General features: G+C 38.7%; 1 pseudogene; it reads left to right on the forward strand.

Moving 5' to 3' along the window:
• Window positions 1–5,476: 5,476 nt before the first annotated feature.
• On the forward strand, window positions 5,477–8,162 carry LOC145009940 (uncharacterized; annotated as a pseudogene).
• The last annotated feature ends 18,223 nt before the right edge of the window (window positions 8,163–26,385 follow it).

Below are 26,385 nucleotides of genomic sequence, written 5' to 3' on the forward strand. Positions count from 1 at the left end.
CTAAATAGTTTGTTCACTCTGTCTACCAGTCTGGGGGTAGTATGTTGTGTCGAAATGTAGCTGAGTACCCAACTCCTCATGAAATTTCCTCCAAAATCGGGAGGTGAAGCGAATGTCTCCATCACAAACCACTGAAGCTGGAACCTCATGTTGAATCACCACTTCACTGATGTAGATGTCAGCCAACTTCTCAGCAGATATACTCTTAGTGATAGGGATGAAATGAGCACTCTTGGTCAATCTGTCAACAACGAACCAAATCGAATCAACCTCATGTGTTGTCCTAGGTAACTTCTTGATAAAATCCATGGCAATCTCCTCCCATTTCTACATGATAATGGGTAACAACTGCATCTTGTCATGGGGTCTCAGATGTTCGATCTTGACCTTCCAACAAGTCAAGCACTGCTCCACAAACCATGTTACTTCCCTATTCATACATGGCTACCGATAACTTAATCTCAAGTATTTGTACATTTTTGTGACTCCCAAATGGGTCAAAAACTTTGAATAATGAGCCACCTTTAATAATGTTTGTCTAACCCCACCAACAACCAGAACCCAACCCCTACCACATTAAGTCAATGACCCATGAATATCCCTATCAAATAACTGAATATGACCCCTGATCCTATCTTCCTTCCAATTTTCCTCTTTAACCCTTCTACTTGCTCCTTTTTTATCAACTCTAACAAAGATGAGAGAATAACCATCCTCGGGCACAGATCTTTAATAGGTTCACTTGTTTTTTTGCGGCTCAAGGCATCGTCCACAACATTAGCCTTCCCCTGGTGATACAAAATCTCACAGTCATAATCCTTCACCACATTTGACCATCTGTGATGCCTTATATTCATGTTTGGCTAATCCATCAGATACCTCAAACTCTTGTGGTTGGTATAAATAGCACACCCGACCCCATATAGGTAATGCCTACAAATCATGAAGGCAAAAACTACAGCCCCTGACTCTGAATCATGTGTAGGGTAGTTCGCCTCATGATGCTTCAACTGTTTTGAAACATAAGCAATCACATGATCCCTCTACATGAGCATTGCTCCCAATCCCAAAATCGATGTGTCAAAATAAACCACAAAACCATCCGTACACTCGGGAAGAGTGAGAATTGGATCCTCGCACAATCTCTACCTCAAGGTCTCAAAATATGCCTGTTTATCAAGGCCCCACTGTAAAATAACATTCTTCATCAAGCATGTTGGGTATTTAGTGTTGCGTCATGGGCTCATTTTTGTATATCCGGATTAGACTTGTCCATCCGTGATTTTAGATTAGGGTTACATTATTTATAGTGCATGCATGTATTCCTTAGATACGACGGTCATTATTATTCTCATTATTGCTTTGTAACCCTAAACACCTCTACAGTCGAAGTTCTTAATCGAGCTCTTCTGAGGTGTTAAAGTTTAATCATTCAACACCGGTTAAACCATTTCAGTCTTCTTTATTTTGTTATTTATTGCTTTGTCGTTCATTATTCTGCTTGAATCTATCAATCTCTAAGGAATATCATTCCAACAATTGGTATCTGAGCAGGAGACTTTGTTACTCATACACATTCCTTCTGTGTGAAGAATACTTTAGGGTTTCCGCTTTTGTCAAATATATTAAAGTTGTCTTCTTCTTGTCGACGGTATTTCTAGTGTTTAATAAAACCCTAATCACAAGTTTACAAGTCTGATTCTAGCAGATATAAGGAATAAGTTCATCATGTCACACGACAATTCTCAAACCAATCCCATTAACATCTCAAACAGCATTGGATCTACTACAAGGGTTCCTATTCTCTACACCCAAGATTACAAAGTATGGGCATATCACTTTGAAGATTACGTAATTGGATCTGAAGATAATGGTTATCTCGTCTGGGAAGCTATCACGGTTGGTCCGTTTGTTCATGTTGGAACAAACCGGACAGTGAAGACTCAAAAAAGTATAATCAGCTTTTGGTGGACGTAGATAAGATACCACAAGACGAAAAAGATAAGTTGTTGTGTAATCTCAAAGCCTTGAGGGTGATCAGATTTGCCTTACAAGCAAATACTTTCCGTCTGGTAAGTTCATGCACCACCACTAATGAGATATGGGATAGGCTGAAAGAACTGTATTCAAACGACGAGGATGTAGAGAATTCGATCCAACCCCTATTGCTCTCTGAGTTTGGAGCATTTGCACAAAAACCTGAAGAGACACTGCTTCAGACGTTTGATCGTTACAATCATCTACTGAGTAAAATGATGAAGCATGGTATTGAAAGGAAGGAGATCGAACAAAAAGTAACGTTATCGAATGGTTTGAGACCTGAGTGGATGGCACTGGTCTTAACAGTAAAGGCTCATGAACAATTTAAATCATACTCACTAGCGAAACTGATGGGCATCCTAAAATCACATGAAAGCACAGTTACTAAAGAAGCGAAGATTGCGTCAGGTGTAGGTTCTCTGGCTCTGCTTTCAAAGAAAAAATGTTGTTAAATAAGAAGAAGAATCTGACAAGTCAGAATGTGATCTAACCAATGAGGAGTACGCATTGATGGTGTCAAACCCAAAGAAGTTTGCTCGAAAGAAGCTTCCATCCAATAAACTGGAAAATAAGTTATAGTTCTTAGAATGTGAAGGAAGAGACAAAGAGCAATTCTTAGAAGGAAGATGAAAAGAAAGAAAGCAAGCTTATGGGAGATTCAGGGTATGATTGTAACTATTGTCATGGCAAGAACCACTTTGCCAAGGACTGTATGATGAGAAAGATGGCTGAGAAAAGGGATGGTGAAGATGATGAAGCTTATTACATGCAAAAGTTGGAAGAACTAAAGAAAAAAAAGGTAACTAATGTTTCAATGAATGCCCTGATTGTGCAGGAAAATGTGGATGAAGATGAGTTTGGTGGCGTTGAAGTCTGGTCAACCGATTCTGAGGATGAAGAAGTGAGAAAACCCTCACATGGAAGAGCATATGTGGCAAGAGAGGAAGCTACTAGTTCGGCTGGGAAATGTCTAATGGTTACTGCTGGAAGATCATCCGAAGATGAGTATAATGAGCCGAACCTGACTGAGGATAAGTGTTTTGCAGCCAAGCCCGTGAGTGAAAGGATCAACGACTGCGACCAGCTAATCAAAAAGGTACAAACGATCCTTGAATCACTTAAAGTTCATGTCACTAATTATGAAGAAGAACTAATAGAACTAAAATTTGAATTTTCCAACTTAAGCGGTAGTCTCATGCAAACTCACCTAGCGAATTCTAACCTAACTAACCAACTTAGCAGGGAATCTTCCAAAAGTGGGGAAAGGAGGGCATGGATACAGCTGAAGGAGCAGGAGTTAGTTAGAACTAGGGATGAGATTATTTATTTACAAAGAGACAACTTAAATTTTTTGAAACAACAAAATGTTTTTTGTTTGATTGCAAAACATTTATATACCAATATAACTCAGTTGCACCTAGATTGTGAAATAAGGAAAAGTATTCATAAAATGATTTTACCCTTCCTTGAATTTAAGGAGGATGAAGTCATTACTGAATGTGAATCATTAATGTCCTCAAATGAGATTTCGGTCGCCTACAAATATGGACTAAACAAGATTGAGACCTTCATTGACTCCAAGGAGCACAAATGTATGCTTAAAAATCTTTTGGATGAAAATGATAGGTTGAAAATTAAGTCTGAGATTATACAAACATTTGACTCGTCAAATGCCAAATTATGTTCAGAATATAAAATAAATGTAGAAAACACGTCTGAATTTAAAGAGGAAAGTGAGATGAGTGATATCTCAGTGGATGATGTGGTTGATTGTTATGAGTTTTTGAAGAGCGAAACCAAGACTGAAAAACCCCTCATATCTGAAAACTCGGTTGAATATGCTCGCTTGTCTAATAACAAATCAAAGAAACTTAAAGAAAAAGCAATGGTCTATCAAAAGGTTCAAACGGTGCCAGATCAAGTGTATGTCGTTAAAGGTGTCACAGAAAAACAAACAACAGAATTGAAAATTTTGGTTGACACAGACAATGCCGAAGGGTGTGACGATTACTTCTGGTCCGCCCCTATCGATAATGCACATGAAACTGTCGGCTTATCAGAGCGAACATCGTGGAGGGTAAGGGGAAGGTATGTGGCTGAACCCATCAACAAACCCTCAAGTTTTGATAAACCAAGCTCAAGTGGAACCAAAGAGATACCAGAAGAATTAAAGAAAGCATCCAATGTAACCGCCAAGACAATCGAAGCTCACAAGGAGAAGCCAAAGTCAAGCTTCAATATTCATAAATCTCAAAATCAGTTGGTTGAACAGAATCGGGAGAGAAATCAGAGATACATGAAAAATATGCATGAGCGGAAACGATTTTGGCAGTCTCAAAACCCTAACTATGTTCCGTACAAGAAAGAAACAAATGTCAAATGAAATGACAAGTCAAACCGACAGTCCAGTATCGGTCCAAACTCTTACTATTCTCGGAACCGAAAGCCCAGTCTCAGTCCCAAATTATCACAGAACCGAACATCTAGTCTCAGTTCCAATCCCAGATCTGAGAACCGAACATCCAGTCTCGGTTCCAACACCAGATCTCAGAAGCGAACTTCAAGTTTCAGTCCCAACACCAAGGCTGAAAACCGAAAGTCTAGTTTTAGTCATTCACTTAGTCAACAAAATCCTTATTCTGCGAAGGATGTTAAAGGAAAGGGAAAGCTTGATTCAAACTCTAACATCAATAATAAGAAAAAGTTAGCTAACTCTACAACTCAAAACAATATCCCAAAATCAACTAACAAAACACCATCTAAAACATTACAGTTTAAACAAGACAAAAATAAAATAAAAGTTTATACTATGAAAAGGAAAGATGAAACCACTCTAATAAAAAGAACTTATTTGGTTGATTTATCTATTGCTATTCCTTTTTCTGTAAAAGACTTACCAGGGCCCAAGAGACTTTAGGTTCCTATATCTGCTTGAATTTGCAGGTTATAAGTGACGAGCAATTTAATGACGAATGGTACATAGACAATGGTTGCTCACGTCACATGATAGGAAGGAAGGAAGAGTTGAGGGAGTTCTAGTCCCTTAAGGATGGTGGATGTGTGAAGTTTGGCAACAACTCTTATGGCACTATCAAAGGCTATGGAATGATAACCAACAGAGAGTTCACAATTCGAAAAATGGCATATGTGGAAGGTTTACAGCACAGCCTCGTCAGTGTATCTCAATTGGTTGTGGGAACAGGACTGAAAGTCTCATTCGATGATGAGGGATCAGAAATTATTGAAAAGCAATCTAAACGGGTTTTGTTGAAGTCTGAACGCAAAGGAGAGATGTATCCTTTAAATCTCAATTCAATTCGAGGGAAACCAGCAATATGTATTTTGTTAAAAGCAAACTCTGACGAAAGTTGGTTATGGCACAGACAGCTATCGCACCTGAACTTCAAAGATATTAATAAGTTAGTGCTTGGTGATCATGTTCGGGGCCTCCCTCTTCTCAAGTTTGATAAGGAACACCTATGTGCAGCGTGTGAGATGGGCAAACAAAGCCGAAAGAGCCATCCTACATGAATCAATACCAAGATCATTGAAGCTCTTGAACTTCTGCACATTGACTTGTGTGGACCTTCGGCTATTGAAAGAATCGGTGGTAGTAAGTTCATACTTGTCATAGTAGATGATTTTTCACGCTTCACCTGGGTTTACTTTCTTAAACGGAAATCAAAAGCAACTCCCAAGTTGAAGGTGTTTATCAAGCAAGTGGAATTGCAGCTGCGAAAGGTGGTGAGGAACATTAGAAGCGATAATGGGCTTGAGTTCAAGAATAAATATTTTGAAGACTTTCTTGCCGAAAAGGGAGTATCTCACAACTTCTCTGCTCCTTATACTCCACAACATAATGACATTGTTGAAAGATGAAACCGATCCTTATGTGAGGCGGCTAGAACCATGATAAACTTTGCTTCTCTTCCACTATACTTCTGGACTGATTCTGTTGCAACTGCATGCTAGACTTAGAACCGACACTTACTTAACAAGCGATTCTCCATCACTAAGTAAGAGATTCTGAATAATCGAAAGCCCAAGGTTAAGTTTTTCCATGTGCTTGGTTCCAGGTGCTTCATTTTCAATTCCAAAGAGAACCGAAACAAGTTCGACGTTAAAGTTGATGAGGGAATTTTCCTTGGTTATTCACTCATTTCAAAGGCTTATAGGGTTTTGAATAAACACTCCAAACGTATTGAAGAAACCTAGTATGTAACCTTTGATGACAACTATATGAAGAAGGTTCAACTGAGCGACATACCATGGGAGAAATATTTCCAGAATCAGGACAAGTCTCGGTTCCAATTTCCAACTTATTTGAAGAGTACATAAGGCTATTTGATGAACCAAAAAAGGCTATACACTCAGAGGTGAATGCATCAGACAACAAAATCAACCATCTGAAAAGGATCACCGATGATGCTGCGAAAGACATGGAAAAGATTTCTTCTAAACCAACTGATGATCAATCCTCACCTGACCCTCCAAATAACAGCTCAGTATTCAAGGGGGAGGGTTCATCTGTATCTCATACAACTGGATTATCAACCGAGGGGGAGAATCCAACTCCAACCGAATGTGAGGATCTTGAACCTGACAAGGACTACGCTTTGCCATTTGAGGGGGAGAATGAAAAATCAAATGACGAAGATGATCGATCATAATTTGAAGAAGATGTAAACGCAGAGTTGGATTCTGTCTATGACCCGAATTACCCTCCTCTAACAAAGTGGACAAAGGATCATCCCAAAACACAAATTATTGGTAAATCATCTGAGCGAGTTCTCACACGCTCTCAATTGAAAGCGAAACAAGCAGCTCTATTCTCTCATGTTGAATTATGCATGTTTAATTCGCTTGTCTCCAAAATCGAATTGAATACGATTAATGATGCACTTGATCACGTTGATTGGGTAAAAGCTATGCAAGATGAACTCAATGAGTTTGAACGTAATCGAGTTTGGAGGCTGATTCCCACTCCAAATGATGCTTCTGTGGTCGGCTTAAAATGGGTCTTCAGGAACAAGCTGGACAAAGAGGACAACGTCATTTGCAATAAGGCTCGGCTAGTGGTGAAGGGATACTGTCAGGAAGAAGGAATAGATTATGAGGAGACCTTCGATCCGGTGGCAAGCTTGGAATCGGTTAGAATATTTATGGCATATGCTGCACATAAAAACTTCGAAGTTTTCCAGATGGATGTAAAATGTGCTTTCTTAAATGGAGAACTAGAAGAAATAGTGTACGTTGAACAACCTCCTGGGTTCATGAACGAGAAATTCCATGATCACTACTATGTGTTGGATAAAGTTGTGTATGGTCTAAAGCAAGCACCGAGGGCCTGGTATGAAACGTTAACTCGCTTTCTTAAAATGTCAAAATTCAAGCAAGGTTCGGTTGACCCAACCTTCTTTCGAAAGAAAGAGGGCGAACATTTAATGATAGTTCATATTTATGTCGATGATATCATCTTTAGCTCCACAGATCCTAACTTAATAGTTGAGTTCAGGAAGCTGATGGAGACTAAATTTGAAATGAGCGCAATGGGTCCAATTAATTTTTTCCTTGGATTGAATATAAGACAGGGACCAGAAGGCATTTTTATCAACCAGGAAGCTTACACGAAAAATTTGCTGTCAAAATTCAGTATGACGGGAGATTCGAAGGTGAAGGTTCCCATGGAATTTGGCACGAAGTTAACTTCATCCCTAGCGAAACCTGTTGTTGACATAACACTCTATCGACAAATGATAGGGTCTCTTATGTATCTAACGGCTAGTAGACCAGATATTATGTTCTTTATTTTTTATTGTGCCAGGTTTCAAGCAAATCCAAGAGAACCTTACATGGTAGCTGTGAAAAACATTTTTCGCTATCTGAAGCGAACCTCGTCTCTCGGTCTTTGGTACTCTGCCAGATCCGGATTCTTTGTTCAAGCCTTCTCTAATGCCGATCTTGGAGGATGCATTCTAGACCGAAAGAGCACAACTGTTGGATGCCAATTCCTTGATGGCAAACTTGTTAGCTGGCAATCTAAAAAGCAAACTTGTGTGTCTCCTTCAATAGCCGAAGCTGAGTACATAGCTGCAGCATCATGTACCTCACAAGTAATCTAGATACAAAGCCAATTATGGGACTATGGAATAAGTATGAATAAAATACCCCTCTACTGTGACTCTGAAAGCGCAATAAGAATTTGTCACAACCCGGTGCAACACTCAAAGACAAAGCATATTGCACTAAGATACCATTTCATCAAGGACCATGTTGAAGATGGAAACGTGGAAGTTCATTTCGTTTTGTCCTTTGATCAACTTGCTGACATCTTCACAAAAGCCTTACCAGAAACAACCTTCAATAAAATTTTATAAGTTTTAGGGATGATGGAAGCAGAGTCGGTACCGAAACCTCTAACCACTCACTAAAAATTAAGACAAGCAAAATAGAGCGAACACTCGGCTTATTTCGGCTCCGGATTTTTCAGGAACCGAAATGAACCGAACGCTCGGCTTATTTCGGCTCCGGATTTTTCGGGAACCGGAATGAACTCAACGCTCGGGTTATTTCGCTTCATTTATTTAAAGGATTGGTTTCGGCTGCTTACTTTGTAAACGTTCTTTTAAGCTTTTTATTTGATTTATTTTCTCTTTTATATTTATTTCTAGAGTTTCTAAAACTAATTTCATTTATTCTTGTTTATTTTTCTGTTTTTATTATTTTTCAAAAAATTAAAACTACAAAAAGATTTTATCTTTTATCTGTAGTTATTATATTTCTTTTATCTTGTATCTTCTCATCCAAGGAAAAAAGAATTCCCTCGAATACATCTTCAACTTTTTAAGAGACCACAAAATTAATTTATTCTCCCATTTTTCTTCATTTCTTCAACAGCAAAAATAATAACTTTTAAGAACATCTTTTTTCAGCAACAAATAGAATGAGCAGCAGCATCAACATTTTATTTTTACTAAGATAGAATCACCCCAGAAAAATAGAACTAAGAACAAACTTTATAAAAAAAAAATCCGGTTTGAAACCCGAAAAATTTTGTTGCAAAAACACGGAAAAATCACAAGATAATCACCGAACGGGAGTCGTTCCCTTGAACTAATCGTGAGATCTTCAAGGTACGACTCTGATACCAATTGTAGAGACCCATTTTATAACGAACCGTGAATGCGGAAGTAAGATATCTCGAGATTAATTGTGTTTTTGTAAGAATGAACACGAAGAACATATTATGAGTTCGTTGAAGAAGACTAAGAACAAAAAGAGATAATACTAATATTCATGAATAACATGGTGGGAGAGAAAGTCTCCCTGGGTGGGAGAACCCACCAACTTTCTCTCTATAGAGATTACATGTTGAGAAGTGCATTTCTAATCTCTTACTAAGAAAAAGTGAGCTAGCTAAAGTAAGAAATGACCAACTCTCCTTTTATATAGGAGGGAGAGTATTTACACCATAAATACAATAAAGGGAAAATACAAGCTAATAAACACTCATTATTTGTGGAGCATTTCCATGCACCAACATTGTGCATGGAAAATCAACATGTGTGCATAATATTTGTGTTTCCTATGTTTGGTTTCCTCGTGCCGGGTGTTGTGGAGCTTCTTAATAGAGTAAAATAAATCATGCATAGCAATGTTATATCCCCTGGATCTATAGATGTTGTAACACTCATGAAAATATGCCAAATTTAAACTTTTAAAAACATTTTCAAAACCAAAGATTATTACAAAACATGTTTCCAAAATAGTATAATATTAGAGTATCCTAGAATCAATCATAAAAATCATAAAATATGAGGAGTGGTACGATCACTCCTTCGCCTTCCCGAAGAGAGGGGGAGTCATAAGGTCGGCGATTGCATCATTTAGGTTTAGGGTTCGATACGATGAGGGTGGCGGGTATTAAACCCCGACCATTCTAAAACTTTAGCATATTTACAAGTCTGGTCCCTACCCCATACGATCCTTACAAATTAAGCCTCAAACTTACCATTTAAACCCTATCCCTTAAAATCTTTACTAATTAAGTTCGTGATTTACAAAACAGCCCCTGATATCTTAATTATGACGTAATTAGCCCTTCCACCTCATTTCCTTTTAAATTAAATACAAATAATTACCACGGAGCCGTTGACGTCATAAATAATTATAAACTGAGTCTGTAACTTACACTTTTAACCCTCAAGTTATAAATTATGCCAATTAGCTCTTCAAGACCATCCTTTGATATATAATTATTTATTTTAGGGCTACCATTCACTCATTAATTTATTTATTTATATAATAAGTAAACAGGGTGTTACAATCAAGCTAAAGATGAGGTTCTAAGTGAGGAAAAGGCATTAACTTATTAAAGACTGAAGCTTTATGACTTTAAGAGCCAAGATGAGTGTAGATTTGAAGTTGCAACTTCAGATCATACCTAATACCCAAAATGAATCATCAACATTGCTAAAATGGCCCTAAATCTCAAACATGAATAGATCTAGTTAAAGGAAGGTCAAGGTAACGACTTGTTACCTCAAAAATAATGCTAAGATGAAGTAGGACCGCCTCACAGGGCCTACAGCCTATCCAGACCACTCACCGAGCCTTCCGCCTGACTGAATCCCTTTGCAGGGCCTTTAGTTTATCCAGACTACCCTGGGTATGTTGGCCTTCAGCACAAAGCAGGACCGTATCAACCCAACCCCAATCAAACAAACATGTGCACATAAATATCATATGCTAGCATATATAACAGTCAAACTGATCTAACAAAACACTAATCATAACAACATCCTATAACCAGGATACAGACCTAACCGGTCACTAACATAGCATCATCATATATACCAGGATACTGACCCAACATGGTCACTAATCATATCACCATCCTAACTACCAGGATGTAAATCAATAAGCATATCATGCAATAACCCGAATACAAATCCGAAAAGGGTCAGCATTAGTGCCTTCGACCCTGTTAGTGTAATGAGGACAACTCACCTCTCAAGTAGCTCAAAATGATAGTATCAATCTCCTCCAAATACAGCTCCAACACCAACGCCTATATCCACCAACGATCCAATTCCATAAGTTCCTAAATTACCATAATACCCCCGAAGTCAACTGGTCAGCCCTTGGTCAAAGTCAAAGTTAACGGTCAAGGTCAACAGTCCATGTTGACCCAACTCCTCGAGTGCAGCTCACTGACTCGTCGAGTCCTTCCAGAACTTGAGTAGTCATGAAAACCCTAGTTGACCCACCGAGTTCCCAGGCAACTCGTCGAGTTCATGCGTGTCCAATTGTCATGAAAACCCTTCTTGACTCGTCGAGTCGTCTCGCTGACTCGTCAAGTCCATACAGAGGTCCTCAAGGTTAATATTCATCTAACTCGCCGAGTTGGCCATGCAACTAGTCGAGTCCCTTCAGTCCTTTCTTCGTTCAGATGCTTATGAGCCACCCCAAAGTTCCATATTGTAGATCTAAGCTCCTAAAATATACTTTTTACGTAAAGTTGCAAACTATACATACACGCAAGGTGATAAGGGCCAAGATCAAGCTAAAGATGACGTTCTAAGTAAGGAAAAGGCATTAACTTATTAAAGACTGAAGCTTTATGACTTTAAGAGCCAAGATGAGTCTAGATCTGAAGTTGCGACTTCATATCATACCCAATACCCAAAATGAATCATCAACATTGCTAAAATGGCCCTAAATCTCAAACATGAATAGATCTAGCTAAAGGAAGGTTAAGGTAATGACTTGTTATGTAACGTCCCAAAAATTACGACTAAAAAATTCTTTTAAAACATGACTAAAACCATATTTATAAAAACCGCATCATAAGTCATAACATAATTTCTGAGTATTAATCCAAAACATAATCTTATTATCAGAGTAAACATTCCCAGGCTAGCTGACTATGGTGTGTGTACTGCATTCTCTCCGAGCTCCTCCTTTGAAAATCGAGTACCTGAAACCAAAGACTGAAACCGTAAGCACGAAGCTTAGTGAGCTCCCCCAAACTACCACATATCATACAGTAACATATAAAGCACAAACTGGGCCTTGCCCACTGCATCGGACCAAGGTCCGGAAAACTGACTGGGACCTTGTCCCCTGCATCGGACCGAAGTCCGGACTAACTGGGGCCTTGCCCCCTGCATCGAACCGAAGTCTGGAAAGTGAGTGGGACCTTGTCCCCTGCATCGGACCGAAGTTCGGAACTAACTGAACATAGCATAACATAAACATATCAATTAGCATGAACACACATATAGCGCATATTGCATCGGGCCATAGCCAGGAACACATAACACATAAATCCTGTATGAGCCACGAAGGCATCAAACATACTAACTACTGCATCGGATCGGAGTCCGGAAACTACTGCTAGCTAAACGGGCTGGCATTATGGCCTTAGACTCGTTCCTACTGGAAGGAAACTCACCTGGTACTGCTGAACTTGCTAGTAACCCCTCTGGATACTGACTGATAATTCCCTGAACCGCTGCTCCACTAGCTCCCTGAGCTACGAATATCAAAACATATACCACTTAACTTAACTGATCTCCAAAAGTCAACTATGTCAACTATGGTCAAAGTCAACCTTCCAGGTCAACCCTACTTATCGAGTCTGCCTGCTGACTCGCCGAGTTTATTAGCACAGAATCCTTTCATTCACGACTCGACTCGCCGAGTCATCCCTTGACTCGCCGAGTCTACCGATTTCTGAGTCCTGACCTGCCCAACTCACTGATCTGAGTCTTAACTTGAAGGGTTTGGGGTTTCACGACTTGACTCGCCGAGTCCAAGAACAGACTCGTCGAGTCCAAGGCAATCTTCAACAGACTCACCGATTTGTGCTTCCAACTCGTCGAGTTGCTGCCTAACTTCATCCAACCCGCCGAGTCCACCCATGTGACTCGTCGAGTTCCTACGCGACTCTAAGTCTGATATCTAGCCTGACTCACCGAGTCCATACGTGCTTCCCTATAATCTCGAGTTACAGAGCTACTCCTTTGCTCCAAACCAAAGATCTGGGTTTCTATAGTCCATTAGCAACATAAAGTTGCTACCTTTATGTGCTTCTTGACCCCTAATACCAAAAACTAATCTAGAAAGAAACTTAACCCATGGGGGATGGCTTTTGCATAGCAACTAACAGGGCTTTCTGCATCTATGATCCAAATAGATCTCAGATCTGGAGTTTCAACTCCAAATATAACTTGTGCACCAAATTCTCATCACATACTCTCAAAGAAACCCTAAAACTCTATGAAAGATGGATCAAGAAAGGGTAAAGCCAAGGATAATGATTCATTACCTCCAAAACGTCCTCCTACTGAAAAGGAATCCGAATCTCCATGAAACTCCTTGGTCCAAGCTTTTTGATCTTCAAGATTTCTTCACAAAACACTTAACAATGCCCCAATTTGCTTCCGATGGCTCTCACTCACGGTTCTAGGGCTTCTGGATCTCAAAGAGGAGTAAAGAGTCTGGGGAAAGGGTGTAATGTTCCTTAAATAGGGTGAAAACTCCCGAATTAGGGTTTTTCTCATTCAGACCAGACTTTCCGAGTCCATTCTCCGACTCGCCGAGTCGGTCACTTACTCCTCGATCCGGATCCCGCTCGGACTCGTTGAGTTCCTCCCTAGACTCGACGAGTTGACCACTTTGACTTAAGGTTTTCTTTCCTTTCTTGGACTTCATGTTACCTCAAAAATGATGCTAAGATGAAGTAGGACTCGGATCCGCAACCTTTTCCTTGTTCCAAGTTTTAGTGCTTCAAGATCTTCCTTCCACAACCACCTTTAAAGATTAAAATCACACAAATGGAGAGTAAGCAACGATTTTAGGGTTTTTGGACTCAAGAGGCGACTGTAAGGGAGGCTAAAGGGGAAAATGATCCTTTAAATAGGGTGCAATACCCTGGAAATTAGGGTTTCATCCTCGAACTCCAACTCGTCGAGTCGTGTACTCCGACTCGTCAAGTTGGTCACTTAAATTATGTGGCAAAATCTGTTCCTACTCAATGATTCAGGACATCCAACTCATTGAGTAGACCTCTCAAATTGAAAATAACATTGTAAAGTTTACACCGGAGAGTCGGGGTGCTACATATGTAGTATTCAAAACAATTGGTTTTACCATACGAAAAGGCTTAGCGGTGCAACTTGTTGCCCGTTTGCCTTCTTACTTGTTGTACTGTGATAACTAAGTGCTCATTTAAGGTTAAAAAAATCAATACTCATATTTTATGAATAGTGTTACGTTCATTAGTGACTAAAATTCATTGGAGGCAAAAATGGTATTTCGCATGCAAGTCTAAGTGTAATAACTTCATTTGCATTAAAAATTATGGAAGATTGTACATTAGGTCCTATTACAAGAAGGCTTATGATGGTTTAACCGATGAACGTTGTCCTATTTTTTCTATTTGTCACAGTAACAATGTCATTGCTTTTAAGAATGAGTTCTTTCACATGATGTTTATAACCATATGGTTTAATTCTTCATTTGGCACACTTATTCCAAAGCCAGGTAAACTTCCTTTTATTAAGGATTATCATCATATCAATATAATTAGGTTACAATATAATGTAATTGCAAACCTTCTAGCTAATATGATTGTTAAGGATGTTTATAAGGTTGTTCGGTATGAGAAGTCAACCTTTATTAAATGTTCTCATATTATGGATGGGCCTTTGATGGTTAATTAGACGGTGACTTGGTATAAGAAAAGAGGATGAAACTTATGATTTTTAAAGTGGTTTTTAATATAACTCACTAAATTGGAAGTATTTGGATCGAATTTTACAATTTATTGGGTTTGGTGATGTGTGGCGGTCTTGCATTTGTGCTACTTGTTGAGAAGCTTGGTAATTTGTTATCTTGAATGATAGTCCTAGGAGGAATTTTAGTTTTATAGTTAGTTGAGACAGTGAGATTTGTAGTCTCTTTTTCTCCATTATTGTTATGGAGGGATGGCACATTGCTATGGAGGGTGCCATTTTTTACGGATTGTTTCAAGGTACGAGTATATGGAATGAGAGGATTGTATTGTCTCAGTTATTCTATGATGACAACGTTCTATTTGTTGGTGCATGGGATGAACATAATGTTTAGAAACTCATTCGTATCATTGGGTGTTTTTATATACTGTCTGATTTAAGTATTAATCTCCTTAATCAAATTTACTAGGGTGTTGGAGTTGATTCAACTTCTATACATGCTTTAGATTCATTTACTGATTGTAGTGCTATGTTTTCCTTCTATATATTTGGGGCATCTAGCGGGAACTAATATGGATCGTGTGAGAGTACGTCTGGTGGTTATGGATATATTTCAAAGTGAATGTCCATATGAAAGGATAAAATGCTTTCAATGGGTAGGCATTTGAATTTTCTTATGTACGTCTTGGGAAGATTGATTATTTATTATGTGTCTATGTTTAATGTTTGTAGGGTTGGGGTGAATTTTGGAGGCTTTTAAAGCTCAGTTCTTTCAGGGATCAGATAGTCATGATAAACAAACGAGTTAGGCTGAAATAGAGCATTTTTCTTAATTTTATACAAAATGGTGGCCAAGATGTTAGATGTCTTAAGGAATTTAAGTTTGTATTATTGTATAAGTGGAGGTGGCGTCTTTTTAACAATAATAAATGTATATAAGTTAGGTTCATTAAAGTTTTGTATGGTAAGGATGGTGGTTTGATGTTGGTGTTAAGTTTATGAATTAGTAGTGGTGCATGGTCTAATATAGTCAACTCTATTAATTAGTTACATGATAGTGGTGTTATTCATCCTAGATTGTATACAGTTTTGAACAATCATCAAGGGTTGGTAAAACAATTTTAGAGTACTCACACTTAGAGTTTTATTTTGTGTCATGTGATTAGAAGATAAGTTAAGTCTACATAGCTCTCATATTTTCTTCCTATATTGGACTTGATTCAGTTGCAGTTGACACCAAATAGGTAGGGATAGGAGCTAGACCCTACTGGAGATTTCCGAGTTCAGTCAACCAGATTTCATATTGATGATACCAATCTTCATGTATAAATTTTTGTTACTCGGTGGAATAGGTCGATTATAATAAAGATTAATGTCTTTATTTGGAGGGTTATGTTAGATCATATTCATACGCGGGTGAATCTTGATAGAAGAGGTATTTATATTGACTATCTTTTGTGCCTATTTTGCAGAGAGGATGAAAAAGATGTTAATCATCTATTCTTCAGGTATTTTTTTAGATGGGGAGGTGTAAATTTGAGTGGCTGCTTGCGGTGGACATTGTTGTTCATGAGTTTGATTCTTTTGTGGATATGACTTAGTGGATTGATGGTCTTTCTACAACTCATGTGATGCATGTGACCATGGATTCAGTTTTCTAGACAGTCAATCGGGTTCTTTGGACATATCGGTACACATTGTTGTTTAGTCAACCCAAGTATCAAAAACCTTGCACTTTTTATAACATCATTGCACTTTCTTTTAGTTGGTTTGGTTTGGAAACGCTAAGGTTAGAAAGAACCGGAATGCATGGATCCAAAATCCATTTATGCCTTAATATGTATTAGGTTTTATGAAATCACACCTTAATTGTGAGAGATTTGTATTAATCTTCATATAGAATACAAATACAACAAACTTAACAAACAAAAAATATAAAATCCCATCTTATTATCTTATTATCTAAGGCTCGTTTGAATCATTCCTATTACCCCCCGCAAGCGAAGTAAGGAGGACCAACATGAAGCTTGGACTGAAAGTCTTCAAGGAGAGGACATGGAAGACTCTTGGTAAAAATATTTAGCTAACTTCAAATGCGTAGAAATGTATCGGGTGTGAAGCATTCCTGAGAGAACTAACTCCCGCATGAAATGGTAATCAACATTGATGTGCTTGGATAAATTATGAGAGATTGGGTTTTGGATTAAGAAGAGGGCCCTATGGCTGTCACACAAGAGAGTAAGACGCCCTACTGATAATACATAAAGTTCCCAAAGTAAATGAGTAACCCAAACTATTTTAGTAGCAGTGTTAGCTGATGCCATGTATTCAAACTCACAGCTTGAACAAGACACGATTGGTTGTTTCTTTGCACTCCATGAGACAATATTGCCACCGAGGAATATGGAGTAACCATAGGTGGAGCATCGAGTTTCAATACATCAAGACCAATCAACGTTAGAGTAGCCAAGGATGGTAAAATATGTAGCATGAGAGAACGAGATTCCATAAGACGATGTGTAACGCCTGTCCCATGTATTGCTTAAATTATTTAATATTTTAGGGTTTGTGCATGGACTCGCCAAGTGGGAGGGCTCTGACTCTTCGAGTAGGGACTACTAGGAGGACGCGGGATTTGAATCCTACTCGACGAGTCGGAAGCCCCGACTCTACAAGTAGGCTTTGTAGAGAGAAACCCTAATTTTTAGGGGTTTGTACCATATTTAAAGGATTCATGGCTTATTTGTAGCCTCCCCCATCATCTTTACAACCCATAAAGAAACCCTAGCTGCATATTTGAGCTTCCTTGAGTATGTATGAGTCTTAGAGAGTAGAACTTGTGCTTTTGAGGAATAAACATGAAGGTTGAGAAGCTTAAAGAGAAAAGCAGGCTTGGGATCCAGCATCTACTGGTTGTGAGCATCCATTTAGAGGTAAAAAGTTACCACCTTGATCTCTATTTTCTTATATCTCATTTCATGGAAGGATATGGTCACTTTTGGGTGCAAAATAGAGTCATACTCGGATATGGACTTATCACAAGGATATGGCTCCAGATCTGGACCTCTCTAGGTCCCTAATTCCATAAAGTTGCTCACTTTATCCAAATTAGGCCCTTTCCATGCACTAAAACCATGTAGGAAGCTTAGTTTTGATGTTATGACCTTGGAGAAACTTGCATGCACGTAAAGTTTGCAACTTTACGTGGTATCTACACTAGGAGAGGTTGGATTTGAAGTTTGGGACCATAGATCATCTCACTGAAAAGGGCTGAACATAAAAGTGGCTGAGGAAACTCGTTGAGTCCCTTAGTTGACTCGACAAGTCGGGGTAGGGTTTACCCGTTTTTGAGTTCTGATTGAGTACAACTTAGGATTGGGGTTTTTGTCTGAATTGACTTTATGTTTTCTGGACATTTTATGGACTCGACGAGTCACTATGATAACTCAGCAAGTTGACTTGGGATTCAGTGGAATGGACTCGGGAGGAACTCGACGAGTTGCTGGATGCACTCAGCGAGTTGAGGTTGACATGGACTGTTGACCTTGACTTTAACTGGGGTTGACCAGGGTTACCTTTGAGGGTATTTATGGGATTGTGACAAGTTAATCACATGTTGAATATAGGTAGCTGAGGAGGAGAAGTGCATGAGATATATCTGATCTTAGCTTATCAGTTCAACATTCGTGAGGTAAGTCTTCTCACCATACCAATGGGTCTAGGGCACCAAGGCCGACCCATTTTATGATATGTGGATTGTCGATTGATTATGTGTTATGTTAGTATGATATTTGTATGGAAGACCCCCCCCCCCCGGGGGGGGGGGGGGGTTTCCCGTGGCATTTGATATAAGACCTTGGAGGGTTTCCATGGCATCCTAGTATATTTGCATGATTAGTTAGTATGATATTTCTTGGTAGGAAGACCATGTGGAGGTTCCCATGGCAGGAAGACCATGTGTGGGTTCCCATGGAAGGAAGACCATGTGGGGGATCCCATGGCAGGTAGTAAGACCACTTGGGGGTTCTAGTGGTACTAGGTGTAAGACCCTAGAGGGTTTCCATGGATTCCTTATATGTTATATGCATGACTTATGTGATTTATATAACTTTTATAGCTAATGTGATATGTGTTATGTGGATTGTGTGTGGGGTATGCTCTGGGGAACTCACTAAGCATTAGCTTACAGTTTATGGATTTTTTTAAGGTACATCTGAGCCAAGGGAAAGGTCAAGGCTTGATGGCGTGATGTGCACTCTCTCATAGACGTTTTCACGGGACACTTTGATGATTTGAAATAAAATTGTACTTGACAAGAATTTTGAAAACAATTGTACTTGGGATTTCACGGTTTGTGGAAAGTATTTTAGTTAATCAAAAATGAAAAAATTCTTTTGAAAATTGGGTCGTTACAAGTTGGTATCAGAGCCTTGGTTTGAGGGATTCAGGCACACCCTGGGGTATGTCGGGACTCAAATTAAGGAAATGGTAAAATTGTTTTCAAAATAAAAATAAAAGTTAAAACTTTTAAAGAATGGGAAAAGGGGAGAATGCAACGTGCGTGATCGGCCGAACCAAGTAAGTAGTTCCCCAACATGTTAGCCAAGTTATACTGATATTTGAGTTATGATAATTGTATGGATCTTGTTATGTGTACGCTTTTAAAATTGTGTACGGTTAGGAGCTTAGAGCCTTAGAATGATTGATTTGGCCTTTTTTCCTGTTCCTTGTTTGGTTGTGGTCCTAGGGTAGGATCTATTATTCGAAAGTCTATTTGATTCTTTTATGTGTATAATTTGCATGCATAAAGTGATGAGATGATTGAATCGAGTATTATACTAGAATCAGAGTATGCAATGATTTACAACACGTAATCTAAATATAATCTGTTCACGATACTATTGTTTTGACAGTTGAATACAAGAGGTTGAGAGAAAAATATTACAATCAGAAAAATGTTCTTAACCCCTAATTGTATCCTTCCCATGTTTATAGGGAAAACTGAAAGCACAAAAAGTATAAGGACATTCGACACTAATGCTTCAAATCTAAATGTATGTCCTTAAAATAAAATACACTCAAATGTTCGACAATACAAAACAACTTAGACACCTTCGACACATCACAACCTTCGAACCCCAACATTCTCCCCCTTTGTGATAAGTCTTGAATATAGGTTGTGAACAATTGAGTAGCTTGATGTAACACCCTCCTTATCTCAGTGTACCAATTGACAATCTTCTGAATCTATGCTTTCTCCTAGTTATTATTCTTTGCACAGCTTCTCATTCGAATCAGCAAATTTGTGTAGTGTGAAGAAGTGTATCTTTCAATATCGTTTATTTGAAACATAAATTTTGTCTTTGTACCCTTCTTATTCTTTCCCACGAAAAAATCCATAGGGATTCAAGAAAATCTCCCTATCTTCGTAATCCTTTGAAAAGACTGATTTCTGATCATTGACTTGCGAACTGTAACTTCCTTTCCTAATGTTGTAGCAAGATCAATATCAGCTATGGCTAGGGGCTCTATAGTAACCATCAATTAATACCTCAGGTGTTCAAAACCTATCATGAAATCTTCCTTGTTTACTTTTTGCATCTTCGAATAATCAATTGACTTCAAGATATTCGCAACAATTAATAAAAGCATATAGGTTCATCAGTGGGAAGTCAGCAATTGATAAGTCGAACACCACATTGTTTGCCCTTACTACAACATATCGATAATTCTTTAACATACCCTTGGTTATGTTAAGAATTCGAACAATTTTAACTGAGGACCAAACTGCATCTTCATTCTTTCCTAACACAACATGGAATCGATAGTTCAAGCATCTAAACTCCTCCTTATCCTTGAAATTGTTCTCAAGCTCGAATTACTCATCACGAAACATCATCAGATTTATTGGGAAATCTATCTGATTGGTTTCAGTGTTCTCAATGTCATAACTTTTTTTAGGTATTTTGCTAAATGAATGCATCTCACCCGAAAAAACTGTGGCTTTGATGTATTCATGGTTGTAGTACTTAGCAGTATCACCTTTATTCATACCAAGAGGATCATTTTCTCTAATTCGAAGTATGATTTGGGTCTACCTTTGTTTCTCCATTTCTTGTTCTATGACAGATTTCTTCTTTCCAGCTAAGGGTTCATGTAAGACATCCTTCCCTTTACTTTGTAACTGTCATGTGGTAGGAGGAGGTTTTGAACTTGATCCTCTAGCAACAAAACCACCAATAACGATTTCTTTTGTTATAGACCTTGTTGTTGTTGTTGTGGAAGTCGAAATTGTTGAAACAGTTACTAATGAAATAGGAATTTCAGTTGAAGAAACTTTTCCCAATACCTCCGCATCTTAGTTATTTTTCTTTGAAGAGCTACCACAAGTTCCGAACACAGATCCCCTGCCAACACCAATCTTCTATCCCCATTACACCTCTGTGGAAACAGGTAGGGCATCCGTTGGCAGAATAGTTAGCAACTTCGACAGAGGGGCTAACTCCTTTTGAATAGTTAATTCAAGCAAAGAAAACTTCTGTGAAAGAAGCTCAGGAGTTATTAACAATTATGAAACTAGACTTGTTTTTAGCACCAGACCCTTCGACTCAACCAACAACTGATTAATATTCGAAAAACTTTGAACATCATCAACAACCATCTTCTCAACCTCCGGACCAAGAGTTTCATACAACTTGACAAACTTTGTAACAACATGTAACGACCCAATTTTCAAGGCCAAAAATTTCATTTTTGAATTAATGCTTTTAATAAACATTTTACCAAAACATTGTTAATAAAACATTTCATTACAAAATCATAATGTTGTGTTTCAAACCATAACATCATAAGTATGTAAAATCATAGTACTGTCCCAAAAACTTCTTGCGGAAACATGTGTGTGTGTTGCGCTGCTACACCGCCGGCTCCTTCCCCTTCGACGAAGAGGTACCTGAAATCAAAACCAAAATTGTAAGCACAAAGCTTAGTGAGTTCCCCCATCATACCACATACCATATAATATCGTCGGTATCTTTCAACCGGTAACCTTCATCGGTATCTTTCAACCGGTAACCATCATCGATATCTTTCAACAGGTAACCGCCACTGGTATCTTTCAACCGGTAATTAGCATCGGTATCTTTCAACCGGTAACCGGGGTCTATTTTACCCCTACTACTAACATGCAATCAACAAATATAAGCATACAGTCAGGCATATCCGAGTACTGACCTACCCTTGGGTCCTACAGACCACTGTTAGGGAAACTAATCACTACTAAACGCATAACATATAATCCAGATAAGTCACATAACCAGACCAAGATAATTATCACAAAGACCATTATCTTATAAATACCTATTTTTGGTGGGCCGACATTGTGGCCTTAGACCCACCCCTACTGGAAGGTAAGTCACCTCAATGTCGTGCAGTGTCTGAACTATCCTCGGCGCACAAGTCAAATCCCTACGACTCCTCGATCCCTACACGACAACCTTCAAGTCAACACACATCACATACAACCCTAAATAGGGTCGGTCCAAGTACAGTCAAAGTCAACATTCAGTTGACCTGACTTGCCGAGTTGGCCTACCAACTCGTCGAATCCTTGCTTCACTAAACCCACACAAAACCCCTAGCTCCACTCGTCGAGTCTAGCGAAACTCGATGGGTTCTCCTTCAGTCATAACATCGGGACCATGTTCATCCAACTTGCCGAGTTCCTTATTGAACTCGTCGAGTTCATCTCCAACTTAAGAACTTGTCTAGTCTATGACTCGCAGAGTTGTATGAACAACTCATCGAGTCCATCTTCAAAGATTGGGAGATTGCTATGGACTCGTCGAGTCTGCTCATACCACTCGCCGAGTCCCAAGGCTTCCAGGTCCTTTTTCGTGTCTAAACCCACAAGGGACTTCCTTCCTATCATTTACCCATTCACAAGAAGGGTTTGGTGCACAATGGTCACCGAATCGTCGAGTGCCAAGAATAACTTGCCGAGTCCAAGCTTAACCAACTCCATACAGCTGATTTAAATGAGGTCTAACACACCAAAACCATAGATCTGGCCTCCTAATGTCCATTTTATACGTAAAGTTCCAAACTTGATGCACATGCATGGGGTTTTTAGCTCAAAAATCCATATAAAGTGTCTCACAATGTGCATGGGGCTCTCATGGCCCTAAAGATGGCACCTTTATGCCATGAGACCCCTCTTAAGGCCCATATCTGAAGCTAAAGTCCACATAACACTCCATAAATCCGAAAATGGCTTGAAAAGCCCTAAATGCACCCAAGATCCACATACTAAAGATGAACAACCAAAAGAAAGACCAAAGCAGTAGCATTTTACCTTGATTAAGCTAAAAATGGAATGAGATTTCTTGAACTACAAGCCCTAAGTCGAATACTCAAGCTCCTCTTCTTCCTTCCAAGCTTCACAAGTTAACAAAAGCACCAAAATGGCCTTAACACACACATATACGGGTAGGGTTTCGATATACAGCTCTAGGGGAGTGTTAGGGACAAGGGAGGTCGAGTTTATGTGTTTATATAGGGTGCAAACCCTTATATTAGGGTTTTTTTCCAGACAGCACGGACTCGCCGAGTTCGACTTCTGACTCGCCGAGTTCGACTTCTGACTCGCCGAGTTCGACTTCTGACTCGCCGAGTCAGCCACTGTACTCCCGGGTCCAATTCGATTCTACTCGATGAGTTGGGCCACCAACTCGTTGAATCCCATGCCAAAATGCAAAATGCTTAATTTAAATTGCGTACTAGGAACCAGGTGTTACACAATATCTGCAATGATATCAACTTTCTAATGAAGAGATGAATAATCTTGTTATAAAACAGCAACCACTTTTCCCATATATTCCCTTGGTTCTTAAAGTTTGAAATTGACATCTTCACGAACTTTTTTCCCATCTTGAAAAACAAGATATGTCTCTCCTTTGCCACAACCTTTAACTATTGTAGATTAGAAGCAAAATTCGATGACTATTCCTTCACCTGTTTTTCTTTATTTCGATCAACACTAGAAATAGCTTCATGAAGTCTGTTTTCTCGACCCTTTAGCAGAATATCAACTTCGAGACTGGACACAAAATGTTTATCCCCACCATCAACTTGAATTTGCAAAAGTGAATTAAGCTTTCTGTTAAGGATTTTAAATTGCTTCCCAGTAAGTAACATGTTATCCAAAATGTTTTCCTCTTCCGAATCAAACTCGATATTTGCCAAAGTACCATCAAACTCATTTTCATCATCATTATGAGCTTCCTCTTCTTCATTAGTGATAGGTGGATCAGTGTATTGGGATGAAAACAAAGATGTAATGTGTTGATTGAGAATGTTGTCAAATGTGGGTGAGTGGGTAACAATAGGAGTAGTAGAAACTAATGAAGGTAAAGAAAGAGAGGTTTCAATTGTGGAAGTATCGTGGGTAGATGAAATAAACATATTAGAAGTACCATGATCTTGAAAAGTTTTGAAATTTGACACCGGAGGTGGGGTAAGTACTATCTGCTCTGGTGTAGAAACTTTCGTTGAAGCATCAGATGTTTTGACAAGATCAGTAGAAGGTCCAGTATTCTCGACATTCATCCTAACATGATAATTTTACACAGGTGAATCTGGAATAACATCCTCTTCCATAGAATCATCATGAATGACCAACTTTCAAAGTTTCTTCTTCTGCTTTTTCGAAAGATGTTTTGCCATCTCTTCTGCCATTCTTTTCTTTAAGGCAGGAGAAACTGAGACTTGAACTTCTCAAAAACAACACATTTTCGATTAATCTGAGGTTTGACTTTGTACGTAGGAGAAAAACTTCATAAAATTTCAGATGAACGGATGGTTTGTGAGCCATCTTTTTCAATTTCTTCAAAACACCATACTCCGATGGTAAAACAGTAGTTCCGATTGAGATTCGTCAGGTTTCTTGGCAATTATCGGAGGTGGATCACTGTGATCTTGCTTTTTAGGTTTAACAACCTTTGCAACTTTAGTAGGTGATGATTTCGAAGGACCATCATCAGTACTCTTCTTTTATCCTCTCTTCGTCTTCGAAGGACCAACAGTAGGAAGTAACAACACTCCAGTTTCGACATTTGGGTTAATAGTTTTCAAGTAGTTTAACAACACCAGATGAGCTAGATCGATTTTTCGAAGCATCGCATCAGGAATGCAACCAACCGTGGGAAAAATATCAACATCATCCTCAACTGTTTTAGGAAAATGAAACGGTGAAAATGTTGCAATCTCTTCATTCTCAGGAACTTCGATCCCCTCCTTCTCATATGCAAACTTTAAGATAATTCTCCAATATCAAGAACACAAGATTCCATCTATAGCATTAGTGTTCCCAACACTTTTGACAAACTCATTCCACAACTGAGTTGCATAATCCACCTGTAAGTCGTAGTACAACCCTGTTACCATTGCATAAACCTCCAATCAACCCTTGTCTAACCCCACAGTTCTTCCAGTTAAACAATGAAGGTAGATACCAAACAAAATACTTCCATAAACATGGCAACCCAGACTTCTTGAAGTCACTAATTTTGGTGAGAGGAGGTTGATAACCCATTTCATTAAACATGTAAATAAGTTGATCCGTGGTTACCTTGTAGAAAGGTTCAACATTAGGGATACCAAGAATTTGAGCAAAGTTCTTCTTCGACAAACAAAACTTCTTCTTATTCAGGAGGGAAAAGGGACAATATTTAGAGTTTTGTTGTATGTAGCAGTAGACCCGGCAAGAGATAGCCATGAAACAGGTATAGGAAAGGCATCAAACATCGCCTTGGAGAAAACAGAGTTTTGAAGAGCAAGAATAAGAATCTACAATTCCTCGGGATACACAAAAATGTCACTTTGAATTTGGAAATTAGTGCTCTGGATCTTCATCAACAGTTGCGAAGTGACATCATCGGTGGTTTATGATGGATCAATGGTGGTGTTATGAGAAACCATTGTTAGAGTTTGAAGAACAATGAAGGAGACAGAGAGTTCTAAATATTTGGGGATTTTTAGAAAGCGTAAAGTTGGAATGTTCCCCAAAAACCCTTTATATAGATGACCATAATTTTGAATTTGAAGCGGTTTCAACATTAATTACAACTGATGTGTCCCCTTGAAATTCGTACCAGTCCACCGATAAAGTAGCCACGTCTGAGAAAGTAATCATCACTTTTCCTTGAAACCCGGGTTGGAATACAAAACGTTACATCACACAGTCTGTTAACAAGTCCTAAGAGAATGAGAACCATCAAAAACCTTAGGAATGGAGGTTAGGCTCTTTCACTTATGGGTTTAAAAGCGAATTCATATGCCATACTATCGAAATCATCAACCTAAGTTGGTATTACTCAGAACCTCAAGGATTTTGTGAGTGCAATGTGTTCCAAAGAAAAAGATAAGAAGAAAATTAAGAAAATTTTGGATATGTGACGTTAAAAGCAATTTCATCACAAAGGCAGTTAGATCACAAGCAAAGATCACTTCATTTAACTCTAAGAGAGAAGTTAAATTGCTTGTGTCGTTTCCCGTGAATTACAATTGATGGCTTGTTAAGAAGTATCGAAGGGCTTCTTTTATCATA

Source organism: Lactuca saligna, chromosome 8 (assembly GCF_052625555.1).
Source record: "Lactuca saligna cultivar CGN05327 chromosome 8, ASM5262555v1, whole genome shotgun sequence".
Classification (NCBI taxonomy): domain Eukaryota; kingdom Viridiplantae; phylum Streptophyta; class Magnoliopsida; order Asterales; family Asteraceae; genus Lactuca; species Lactuca saligna.